The 14,052-nt window shown below is 45.6% G+C and overlaps 1 pseudogene; it reads right to left on the minus strand.

Annotated features, from left to right (window-relative positions):
- The window catches only part of LOC135544247 (ephrin type-B receptor 4a-like), a 60,153-nt pseudogene that overhangs the window by 1,702 nt on the left and 44,399 nt on the right, over positions 1 to 14,052 (minus strand).

Here is a 14,052-nt window from a genome sequence, read left to right on the forward strand (position 1 = left end):
AGACTGATAGACAGATAGACAGACAGGCAGACAGACAGACTGACGCATAGGCAGACAGACAGACAGATAGACAGACAGGCAGACAGACAGACTGAAGCATAGGCAGACAGACAGACAGATAGACAGATAGGCAGACAGACAGGCAGACTGATAGACAGATAGACATGCAGACAGACTGATAGAAAGGCAGACAGACAGACTAACACATAGCCAGACAGACCGACAGATAGGCAGACAGATAGACAGACAGACAGACAGACAGACAGACAGCTACATTGTTGTAGGTATGAACTCACTCAGCAGTGATCTGGGCCAACAGGTCTACAGAGGTGAATCCAGCCTGGAGGAAGCTGTCCTCGTAGCGCTCCATCTTGATGGCCCTCAGCCACTCCCCCACGGAGCCACACGCTGAGGGGGCTGGGGGGGCCCGCTGGTCCAGCAGGGGGTGGGATGGCCTGGGGACAGGTGACATACACAGGGACACGTCACACACACACCAGGGGCCTCACAGGCATGTCTACGGAGTAGGGGCGGGATCTAAGGCTGCATAAGTGACAGGCAACAACAATGGCTGCTGGAGGGGAGGGGGCATGGGCCAGGCTGTGAGTGACAGGTCAGTATTTGGGGTGGGAGAGGGGGAGAGGATAGGCACAGCTAGAGCCTGACAGGTCACAGCAGGACAGAGGAGGGACAGTAGACTGACCCTGAAAGACAGGACTGTATTCTAGGAATGAAGTAGTGGAGACTGGGGCTCTATTAGGGGACAGGATATACAGTACTCCAGCTGGTTAGACAGTCATTTCCCTGTCTTTACCTCAGGTTTTGTGTTTAAACCCACACTACCTTATCTGACTCTCCCACACACCCTCCACACCCACCCCTCTCGCCTATAGATCTGTGCCCACTCGCCTATAGATCTGTGCCCACTCACCCTGCACCATCCTGGGCCATGATCTTGAGCGAGGCAGGGTTACGGATCAGCTTGTCCAGGGCGCTAACGATGGCGGCAAAGCGGGGGCGGGCTGAGCGCTCCTTCTGCCAGCAGTCCAGCATCAGCTGGTGGAGGTGGGTGGGGCAGTCAGGGGGCGGGGGTAGGCGGTAGTCCTGCTCTATGGCGTTGATCACGTCCTGGTTGCTCATGTCCCAGTAGGGCCTCTCTCCGAACGACATGACCTCCCACATGACGATGCCGTAGCTCCAGGCGTCGGAGGCTGAGGTGAACTTCCTGAAGGCGATGGCCTCTGGGGCGGTCCAGCGGATAGGGATCTTACCACCCTGATAGAAGACAGGAGTCAACAACCACACACCATGACCATCTGTAATCAACAACCACACACCATGACCATCTGTAGTCAACAACTACACACCATGACCATCTGTAATCAACAACCACACACCATGACCATCTGTAGTCAACAACCACACATCATGACCATCTGTAGTCAACAACCACACACCATGACCATCTGTAGTCAACAACCACACACCATGACCATCTGTAGTCAACAACTACACACCATGACCATCTGTAATCAACAACCACACACCATGACCATCTGTAGTCAACAACCACACACCATGACCATCTGTAGTCAACAACCACACACCATGACCATCTGTAGTCAACAACCACACACCATGACTATATGTAGTCAACAACCACACACCATGACCATCTGTAGTCAACAACCACACACCATGACCATCTGTAGTCAACAACCACACACCATGACCATCTGTAGTCAACAACCACACACCATGACTATATGTAGTCAACAACCACACACCATGACCATCTGTAGTCAACAACTACACACCATGACCATCTGTAGTCAACAACCACACACCATGACCATCTGTAGTCAACAACCACACACCATGACCATCTGTAGTCAACAACCACACACCATGACCATCTGTAGTCAACAACCACACACCATGACTATATGTAGTCAACAACCACACACCATGACCATCTGTAGTCAACAACTACACATCATGACCATCTGTAGTCAACAACCACACACCATGACCATCTGTAGTCAACAACCACACACCATGACCATCTGTAGTCAACAACTACACACCATGACCATCTGTAGTCAACAACCACACACCATGACCATCTGTAGTCAACAACCACACACCATGACCATCTGTAGTCAACAACTACACATCGTGACCATCTGTAGTCAACAACCACACACCATGACCATCTGTAGTCAACAACCACACACCATGACCATCTGTAGTCAACAACCACACACCATGACCATCTGTAGTCAACAACCACACACCATGATCATCTGTAGTCAACAACTACACATCACGACCATATGTAGTCAACAACTACACATCATGACCATCTGTAGTCAACAACCACACACCATGACCATCTGTAGTCAACAACCACACACCATGACCATCTGTAGTCAACAACCACACACCATGACCATCTGTAGTCAACAACTACACACCATGACCATCTGTGGATAGGGATCTTACCACCCTGATAGAAGACAGGAGTCAACAACCACACACCATGACCATCTGTAGTCAACAACTACACACCATGACCATCTGTAGTCAACAACTACACATCACGACCATATGTAGTCAACAACCACACACCATGACCATCTGTAGTCAACAACCATATACCATGACCATTTGTAGTCAACAACCATACACCATGACCATCTGTAGTCAACAACCATACACCATGACCATTTGTAGTCAACAACCACACACCATGACCATCTGTAGTCAACAACCACACACCATGACCATCTGTAGTCAACAACCACACACCATGACCATATGTAGTCAACAACCACACACTATGACCATATGTAGTCAACAACCACACACCATGATCATCTGTAGTCAACAACCACACACCATGACCATCTGTAGTCAACAACCACACACCATGACCATCTGTAGTCAACAACCACACACCATGACCATCTGTAGTCAACAACTACACACCATGACCATCTGTGGATAGGGATCTTACCACCCTGATAGAAGACAGGAGTCAACAACCACACACCATGACCATCTGTAGTCAACAACCACACACCATGACCATCTGTAGTCAACAACTACACACCATGACCATATGTAGTCAACAACCACACACCATGACCATCTGTAGTCAACAACCACACACCATGACCATCTGTAGTCAACAACCATACACCATGACCATCTGTAGTCAACAACCATACACCATGACCATATGTAGTCAACAACCACACACCATGACCATATGTAGTCAACAACCACACACCATGACAATCTGTAGTCAACAACCACACACCATGACAATCTGTAGTCAACAACCATACACCATGACCATCTGTAATCAACAACCATACACCATGACCATCTGTAGTCAACAACCACACACCATGACCATCTGTAATCAACAACCAAAACACCATGACCATCTGTAGTCAACAACCATACACCATGACCATCTGTAGTCAACAAGCATACATCATGACTATATGTAGTCAACAACCACACACCATGACCATCTGTAGTCAACAACCATACACCATGACCATTCGTAGTCAACAACCATACACCATGACCATCTGTAGTCAACAACCATACACCATGACCATATGTAGTCAACAACCACACACCATGACCATCTGTAGTCAACAACCACACACCATGACCATCTGTAGTCAACATACACCATGACCATAGTCAACAACCATACACCATGACCATCTGTAGTCAACAACCATACCATGACCATCTGTAGTCAACAACCATACACCATGACCATCTGTAGTCAACAACCATACACCATGACCATCTGTAGTCAACAACCACACACCATGACCATCTGTAGTCAACAACCACACACCATGACCATCTGTAGTCAACAACCATATACCATGAACATATGCACACACACACAAAGGGCTGACCATAGTCTCACCAGAGAGCTGGTGTAGGTGGGGTCAGTTCTCCTGGAGGAAACCAGGCCGAAATCAGACACCTTACACAGGTGACCAGGATGTTGCGGGCGGCCAGGTCTGTAGTCTCAGACAGGTACTTCATGCCCGACATGCCATGACCAGTTGGATGGGATGTATCGTCAACTACAGAGAGAGACGAGGAGAGTTAGAGATCTGGAAGAAACAATTCAATATGTGTGTAAGAGGGATGGGTTGAGGGAGAGTCAGAGACCAGAAGTGACATAGTGAAATAATGACACATAAGGAAGGGGTTGTGTGTGTGTTTGTGCTGTTTGTGTGTATCTGTTTTTGTGTGTGTGTGTCTGTGTGCGTTTGTGTGTGTGTGGAAGTCAACATATAGACACCCTAAGGAAGGAGTCACCATGAACTCAGTGAGGATCATCAGGAAGCAGTGATGATGCCAGGTGGATGATGTTGGGGTGCTGGAACCATGATGCCATCCCGCCTGTTTGTCTGTGTAGCCACTCAGGGTCTTGATGGCCACGTACACCTTCATGACACACCTCCCCAAACTCCCCTAGAGACAAGCAAGTGAAACATGAGTCAGTACAGTACATACATGATAGTACAGCAGCCTATCCACCAGTCTGTTTAATAATATCACAGAGACAGCCTATCCACCAGTCTGTTTAATAATATCACACGAGAGACAGCCTATACACTAGTCTGTTTAATAATATCAGAGAGACAGCCTATGACCATCTGTTTAATAATATCACAGAGACAGCCTATCCACCAGTCTGTTTAATAATATCACAGTCTGTTTAATAATATCACAAAGAGACAGCATCCACCAGTCTGTTTAATAATATCACAGAGACAGCCTATCCACCAGTCTGTTTAATAATATCACAGAGAGACACCCTATCCACCAGTCTGTTTAATAATATCACAGAGACAGCCTATCCACCACTGTTTAATAATATCACAGAGAGACAGCCTATCCACCAGTAGTTTAATAACATCACAGAGAGACAGCCTATCACCAGTCTGTTTAATAACATCACAGAGAGACATCCTATCCACCTGTCTGTTTAATAATATCACAGAGAGACAGCCTATCCACCAGTCTGTTTAATAATATCACAGAGAGACAGCCTATCCACCAGTCTGTTTAATAACATCACAGAGAGACAGCCTATCCACCAGTCTGTTTAATAATATCACAGAGACAGCCTATCCACCAGTCTGTTTAATAATATCACAGAGAGACAGCCTATCCACCAGTCTGTTTAATAATATCACAGAGAGACAGCCTATCCACCAGTCTGTTTAATAATATCAGGAGACAGCCTATCCACCAGTCTGTTTAATAATATCACAGAGAGACAGCCTATCCACCAGTCTGTTTAATAATATCACAGAGAGACAGCCTATCCACCAGTCTGTTTAATAATATCACAGAGAGACAGCCTATCCTCCAGTCTGTTTAATAATATTGCAGAGAGACAGCCTATCCACCAGTCTGTTTAATAATATCCAGAGAGACAGCCTATCCACCAGTCTGTTTAATAATATCGCAGAGAGACAGCCTATCCACCAGTCTGTTTAATAATATCACAGAGAGACAGCCTATCCACCAGTCTGTTTAATAATATCACAGAGAGACAGCCTATCCACCAGTCTGTTTAATAATATCACAGAGAGACAGCCTATCCACCAGTCTGTTTAATAATATCACAGAGAGACAGCCTATCCACCAGTCTGTTTAATAATATCACAGAGAGACAGCCTATCCACCAGTCTGTTTAATAACATCACAGAGACAGCCTATCCACCAGTCTGTTTAATAATATCACAGAGAGACAGCCTATCCACCAGTATGTTTAATAACATCACAGAGAGACAGCCTATCCACCAGTCTGTTTAATAACATCACAGAGAGACATCCTATCCACCTGTCTGTTTAATAATATCACAGAGAGACAGCCTATCCACCAGTCTGTTTAATAATATCACAGAGAGACAGCCTATCCACCAGTCTGTTTAATAACATCACAGAGAGACAGCCTATCCACCAGTCACAGAGAGACAGCCTATCCACCAGTCTGTTTAATAACATCACAGAGAGACAGCCTATCCACCAGTCTGTTTAATAATATCGCAGAGAGACACCCTATCCACCAGTCTGTTTAATAATATCGCAGAGAGACAGCCTATCCACCAGTCTGTTTAATAATATCACAGAGAGACACCCTATCCACCAGTATGTTTAATAACATCACAGAGAGACAGCCTATCCACCAGTCTATTTAATAACATCACAGAGAGACAGCCAATCCACCAGTCTGTTTAATAACATCACAGAGAGACAGCCTATCCACCAGTCTGTTTAATAACATCACAGAGAGACAGCCTATCCACCAGTCTGTTTAATAATATCACAGAGAGACAGCCTATCCACCAGTCTGTTTAATAATATCACAGAGACAGCCTATCCACCAGTCTGTTTAATAATATCACAGAGAGACAGCCTATCCACCAGTCTGTTTAATAATATCACAGAGAGACAGCCTTTCCACCAGTCTGTTTAATAATATCATATCAACCAGTCTGTTTAATAATATCGCAGAGAGACAGCCTATCCACCAGTCTGTTTAATAATATCGCAGAGAGACAGCCTATCCACCAGTCTGTTTAATAACATCACAGAGAGACAGCCTATCCACCAGTCTGTTTAATGAGACAGCCTGTCAACCAGTCTGTTTAATAATATCACAGAGAGACAGCCTATCCACCAGTCTGTTTAATAATATCGCAGAGAGACAGCCTATCCACCAGTCTGTTTAATAATATCACAGAGAGACAGCCTATCCACCAGTCTGTTTAATAATATCGCAGAGAGACAGCCTATCCACCAGTCTGTTTAATAATATCACAGAGAGACAGCCTATCCACCAGTCTGTTTAATAATATCACAGAGAGACAGCCTGTCTGTTTAATAATATCACAGAGAGACAGCCTGTCTGTTTAATAATATCACAGAGAGACAGCCTATCCACCAGTCTGTTTAATAATATCACAGAGAGACAGCCTATCCACCAGTCTGTTTAATAACATCACAGAGACAGCCTATCCACCAGTCTGTTTAATAATATCACAGAGAGACAGCCTATCCACCAGTATGTTTAATAACATCACAGAGAGACAGCCTATCCACCAGTCTGTTTAATAACATCACAGAGAGACATCCTATCCACCTGTCTGTTTAATAATATCACAGAGACTATCCACCAGTCTGTTTAATAATATCACAGAGAACCAGTCTGTTTAATAACATCACAGAGAGACAGCCTATCCACCAGTCTGTTTAATAATATCACAGAGACAGCCTATCCACCAGTCTGTTTAATAATATCACAGAGAGACAGCCTATCCAGTCTGTTTAATAATATCACAGAGAGACATGATGTTTAATAATATCACAGAGAGACAGCCTATCCACCAGTCTGTTTAATAATATCTCCTTCTTCCCAGTGAATATTGCAGAGAGACAGCCTATCCACCAGTCTGTAATATCACAGAGAGACAGCCTATCCACCAGTCTGTTTAATAATATCGCAGAGAGACAGCCTATCCACCAGTCTGTTTAATAATATCACAGAGAGACAGCCTATCCACCAGTCTGTTTAATAATATCACAGAGAGACAGCCTATCCACCAGTCTGTTTAATAATATCACAGATATCCACCAGTCTGTTTAATAATATCACAGAGAGACAGCCTATCCACCAGTCTGTTTAATAATATCACAGAGAGACAGCCTATCCACCAGTCTGTTTAATAACATCACAGAGACAGCCTATCCACCAGTCTGTTTAATAATATCACAGAGAGACAGCCTATCCACCAGTATGTTTAATAACATCACAGAGAGACAGCCTATCCACCAGTCTGTTTAATAACATCACAGAGAGACATCCTATCCACCTGTCTTTTAATAATATCACAGAGACAGCCTATCCACCAGTCTGTTTAATAATATCACAGAGAGACAGCCTATCCACCAGTCTGTTTAATAACATCACAGAGAGACAGCCTATCCACCAGTCTGTTTAATAATATCAGAGAGACACCCTATCCACCAGTCTGTTTAATAATATCGCAGAGAGACAGCCTATCCACCAGTCTGTTTAATAATATCAGCAGAGAGACAGCCTATCCATCTGTTTAATAATATCAGAGAGACAGCATCCACCAGTCTGTTTAATAATATCACAGAGAGACAGCCTATCCACCAGTCTGTTTAATAATATCGCAGAGAGACAGCCTATCCACCAGTCTGTTTAATAATATCACAGAGAGACAGCCTATCCACCAGTCTGTTTAATAATATCACAGAGAGTCTGTTTAATAATATCACAGCCTATCCACCAGTCTGTTTAATAATATCAATCTGTTTAATAATATCACAGAGAGACAGCCTATCCACCAGTCTGTTTAATAACATCACAGAGACAGCCTATCCACCAGTCTGTTTAATAATATCACAGAGTTTAATAACATCACAGACAGCCTATCCACCAGTCTGTTTAATAACATCATCCTATCCACCTGTCTGTTTAATAATATCACAGAGAGACAGCCTATCCACCAGTCTGTTTAATAATATCACAGAGAGACAGCCTATCCACCAGTCTGTTTAATAACATCACAGAGAGACAGCCTATCCACCAGTGTTTAATAATATCAGAGAGACAGCCTATCCACCAGTCTGTTTAATAATATCACAGAGAGACAGCCTATCCACCAGTCTGTTTAATAATATCACAGAGAGACAGCCTATCCACCAGTCTGTTTAATAATATCACAGAGAGACAGCCTATCCACCAGTCTGTTTAATAATATCGCATATCCACCAGTCTGTTTAATAATATTGCAGAGAGACAGCCTATCCACCAGTCTGTTTAATAATATCACAGAGAGACAGCCTATCCACCAGTCTGTTTAATAATATCAGAGAGAGACAGCCTATCCACCAGTCTGTTTAATAATATCACAGAGAGACAGCCTATCCACCAGTCTGTTTAATAATATCACAGAGAGACAGCCTATCCACCAGTCTGTTTAATAATATCACAGAGAGACAGCCTATCCACCAGTCTGTTTAATAATATCACAGAGAGACAGCCTATCCACCAGTCTGTTTAATAACATCACAGAGACAGCCTATCCACCAGTCTGTTTAATAATATCACAGAGAGACAGCCTATCCACCAGTCTGTTTAATAATATCACAGAGAGACAGCCTATCCACCAGTCCATCCAGTCTGTTTAATAATATCACAGAGAGACAGCCTATCCACCAGTCTGTTTAATAATATCACAGAGAGACAGATCCACCAGTCTGTTTAATAACATCAGCCTATCCACCAGTCTGTTTAATAATATCGCAGAGAGACACCCTATCCACCAGTCTGTTTAATAATATCACAGAGAGACAGCCTATCCACCAGTCTGTTTAATAATATCAGAGAGACAGCCTATCCACCAGTCTGTTTAATAATATCACAGAGAGACAGCCTATCCACCAGTCTGTTTAATAACATCCACCAGTCTGTTTAATAATATCACAGAGACAGCCTATCCACCAGTCTGTTTAATAATATCACAGAGAGACAGCCTATCCACCAGTCTGTTTAATAATATCACAGAGAGACAGCCTATCCACCAGTCTGTTTAATAATATATCCACCAGTCTGTTTAATAATATCAGAGAGAGACAGCCTATCCACCAGTCTGTTTAATAATATCACAGAGAGACAGCCTATCCACCAGTCTGTTTAATAATATCACAGAGAGACAGCCTATCCACCAGTCTGTTTAATAATATCACAGAGAGACAGCCTATCCACCAGTCTGTTTAATAATATCACAGAGAGACAGCCTATCCACCAGTCTGTTTAATAATATCACAGAGAGACAGCCTATCCACCAGTCTGTTTAATAACATCATATCCACCAGTCTGTTTAATAATATCACAGAGAGACAGCCTATCCACCAGTCTGTTTAATAATATCACAGAGAGACAGCCTATCCACCTGTCTGTTTATCCACCAGCCTATCCACCAGTATGTTTAATAATATCACAGAATAACATCACAGAGACAGCCTATCCACCAGTCTGTTTAATAATATCACAGAGACAGCCTATCCACCAGTCTGTTTAATAATATCACAGAGCAGCTATCCACCAGTCTGTTTAATAATATCACAGAGAGACAGCCTATCCACCAGTCTGTTTAATAATATCGCAGAGAGACACCCTATCCACCAGTCTGTTTAATAATATCACAGAGAGACAGCCTATCCACCAGTCTGTTTAATAATATCACAGAGACAGCCTATCCACCAGTCTGTTTAATAATATCACAGAGAGACAGCCTATCCACCAGTATGTTTAATAACATCACAGAGAGACAGCCTATCCACCAGTCTGTTTAATAACATCACAGAGAGACATCCTATCCACCTGTCTGTTTAATAATATCACAGAGAGACAGCCTATCCACCAGTCTGTTTAATAATATCACAGAGAGACAGCCTATCCACCAGTCTGTTTAATAACATCACAGAGAGACAGCCTATCCACCAGTCTGTTTAATAATATCACAGAGACAGCCTTTGTTTAATAATATCACAGAGAGACAGCCTATCCACCAGTCTGTTTAATAATATCACAGAGAGACAGCCTATCCACCAGTCTGTTTAATAATATCACAGAGAGACAGCCTATCCACCAGTCTGTTTAATAATATCACAGAGAGACAGCCTATCCACCAGTCTGTTTAATAATATCGCAGAGAGACAGCCTATCCACCAGTCTGTTTAATAATATTGCAGAGAGACAGCCTATCCACCAGTCTGTTTAATAATATCACAGAGAGACAGCCTATCCACCAGTCTGTTTAATAATATCGCAGAGAGACAGCCTATCCACCAGTCTGTTTAATAATATCACAGAGAGACAGCCTATCCACCAGTCTGTTTAATAATATCACAGAGAGACAGATCCACCAGTCTGTTTAATAATATCACAGACAGCCTATCCACCAGTCTGTTTAATAATATCACAGAGAGACAGCCTATCCACCAGTCTGTTTAATAATATCACAGAGAGACAGCCTATCCACCAGTCTGTTTAATAACATCACAGAGACAGCCTATCCACCAGTTGTTTAATAATATATCCACCAGAGAATAACATCACAGACAGCCTATCCACCAGTCTGTTTAATAATATCACAGAGAGACAGCCTATCCACCAGTCTGTTTAATAATATCAGAGAGACAGCCTATCCACCAGTCTGTTTAATAATATCACAGAGAGACAGCCTATCCCACCAGTCTGTTTAATAATATCACAGAGAGACAGCCTATCCACCAGTCTGTTTAATAATATCACAGAGAGACACCCTATCCACCAGTCTGTTTAATAATATCACAGAGAGACAGCCTGAGACCCACCGGCACCAATGACCTCCTCAATCTTGACAAAGGAAACATCAATCTCCTTGGCAAACTCCCGTACGGCTTCGTTAGGGTCCTCGTAGGTAAAGGGGTCAATATAGACCTTGACTCCTGAGGAGAGGAGGGGGGGAATTAAACGACGAACCAGCCATGGTCACATACGGACTAAAATATGAATAACATGACTTTTAACAAATCTGTATGCACTATTTGCGTGTGTATGTGTGTGTGTGTGTACTCACCTTGGCCCAGGAGGTACTGTCCATGTTTGTCACTCAGCTCTGGGTCCTTCATTCTACTGTGTCTGCTGTGGAAAAGAACCGAGTGTGGGAGAGGAAGGAGGGAGAGGGGCAAAGAGTGTGGGAGAGGAAGGAGGGAGAGGGGGAAAGTGGGGAGAGGAAGGAGGGCGAGGGGGAAAGTGTGTGGGAGAGGAAGGAGGGAGAGGGGGAAAGAGTGTGGGAGAGGAAGGAGGGAGAGGGGGAAAGAGTGTGGGAGAGGAAGGAGGGAGAGGGGGAAAGAGTGTGGGAGAGGAAGGAGGGAGAGGGGGAAGAGGAAGTGTGGGGAGAGGAAGGAGGGAGAGGGGGAAAGAGTGTGGGAGAGGAAGGAGGGAGAGGGGGAAAGAGTGTGGGAGAGGAAGGAGGGAGAGGGGGAAAGAGTGTGGGAGAGGAAGGAGGGAGAGGGGGAAAGAGTGTGGGAGAGGAAGGAGGGAGGGGGAGAGGGGGAGAGGAAGGAGTGTGGGAGAGGAAGGAGGGAGAGGGGGAAAGTGTGTGGGAGAGGAAGGAGGAGGAGAGGGGGAAAGAGTGTGGGAGAGGAAGGAGGGAGAGGGGGAAAGAGTGTGGGAGAGGAAGGAGGGAGAGGGGGAAAGAGTGTGGGAGAGGAAGGAGGGAGAGGGGGAGAGGAAGGAGGGAGAGGGGAAAGAGTGTGGGAGAGGAAGGAGGGAGAGGGGGAAAGAGTGTGGGAGAGGAAGGAGGGAGAGGGGGAAAGAGTGTGGGAGAGGAAGGAGGGAGAGGGGGAAAGAGTGTGGGAGAGGAGGGAGGGGGAAGGGTGTGGGAGAGGAAGGAGGGAGAGGGGGAAAGAGTGTGGGAGAGGAAGGAGGGAGAGGGGGAAAGAGTGTGGGAGAGGAAGGAGGGAGAGGGGGAAAGAGTGTGGGAGAGGAAGGAGGGAGAGGGGAAAGAGTGGGGAGAGGAAGGAGGGAGAGGGGGAAAGTGTGGGGAGAGGAAGGAGGGAGAGGGGGAAAGAGTGTGGGAGAGGAAGGAGGGAGAGGGGGAAAGAGTGTGGGAGAGGAAGGAGGGAGAGGGGGAAAGAGTGTGGGAGAGGAAGGAGGGAGAGGGGGAAAGAGTGTGGGGAGAGGAAGGAGGGAGAGGAAGGGAAAGAGTGTGGGAGAGGAAGGAGGGAGAGGGGAAAGAGTGTGGGAGAGGAAGGAGGGAGAGTGGGAAAGAGTGTGGGAGAGGAAGGAGGGAGAGGGGGAAAGAGTGTGGGAGAGGAAGGAGTGTGGGAGAGGAAGGAGGGAGAGGGGGAAAGAGTGTGGGAGAGGAAGGAGGGAGGGGGGAAGAGTGTGGGAGAGGAAGGAGGGAGAGGGGGAAAGAGTGTGGGAGAGGAAGGAGGAAGAGTGGGAAAGAGTGTGGGAGAGGAAGGAGGGAGAGGGGGAAAGAGTGTGGGAGAGGAAGGAGGGAGAGGGGGAAAGAGTGTGGGAGAGGAAGGAGGGAGAGGGGGAAAGAGAGAAAAGTGCCAAGGTGTCAGAGAAAGAGCGATAGAGGGAAGAAAGATGTGGTTAGCCCGGTGACATAACACTGTCTCTCTCTCTCTTCCTGTCTCTCTCTCTCCCTGTCTCCCTCTCTCTCCCTCTCTCTCCCTGTCGCTCTCTCTCTCTCCCTCTCCCTCTCTCTCTCTCCCTGTCTCTCTCTCTCCCTGTCTCTCTCTCTCTCTCCCTCCCTGTCTCTCTCTCTCCCTCTCTCTCTCTCTCTGTCTCTCTCTCCCTGTCTCTCTCTCTCCCTGTCTCTCACAAACAAGCTCATTTGGTATCTGTCTCAGACACAATACATGACTGTTAAATATCGTAATGTCTTGACCCTGGGCCCTCCTCTACTGTTCTCCCCCATTCAGGAGCCACACAGCTCTGTGTTACTGACTGTGTGTCTGCTGCACTGGGCTGGAGGCCTCCATTAGTGAGACTTTGGCCCCATCCTAGTAGGACTGTACAGCCCTGTAGCTACTGGGCACCTGCCTCTCTCTCTCTCTCTCTCTCTCTCTCTCTCTCTCTCTCCTTTCTCACAGGCCCAAAATAGCAATACTGTCCCCACCCTCAGCTGGCGGTTGGTCCAGACCTCTACTGTGAGTGTGTGTTTATGTGCATGCGTGTGTGTTTAAATGTGATTGCACACATCTGTGTATTTCTCAGAGCATGTGCAATGTCTGTGTACTGAATGTGTTCGTGTTAGTGTAACGCATGTATGCGTGAGCACAACTCTGTATGTGTGTGGTGTGTGTCCCAAGGTCAGAACTATTGTTCCCTGTCCTGTGGAGACAGGGTTGGGACGGCTGCATCCTGTCTCTGACCGCCTCCCTCCCTCTCTCTCTCTC

The sequence above is a fragment of the Oncorhynchus masou genome, chromosome 8, assembly GCF_036934945.1.
Source record: "Oncorhynchus masou masou isolate Uvic2021 chromosome 8, UVic_Omas_1.1, whole genome shotgun sequence".
Taxonomy (NCBI): domain Eukaryota; kingdom Metazoa; phylum Chordata; class Actinopteri; order Salmoniformes; family Salmonidae; genus Oncorhynchus; species Oncorhynchus masou.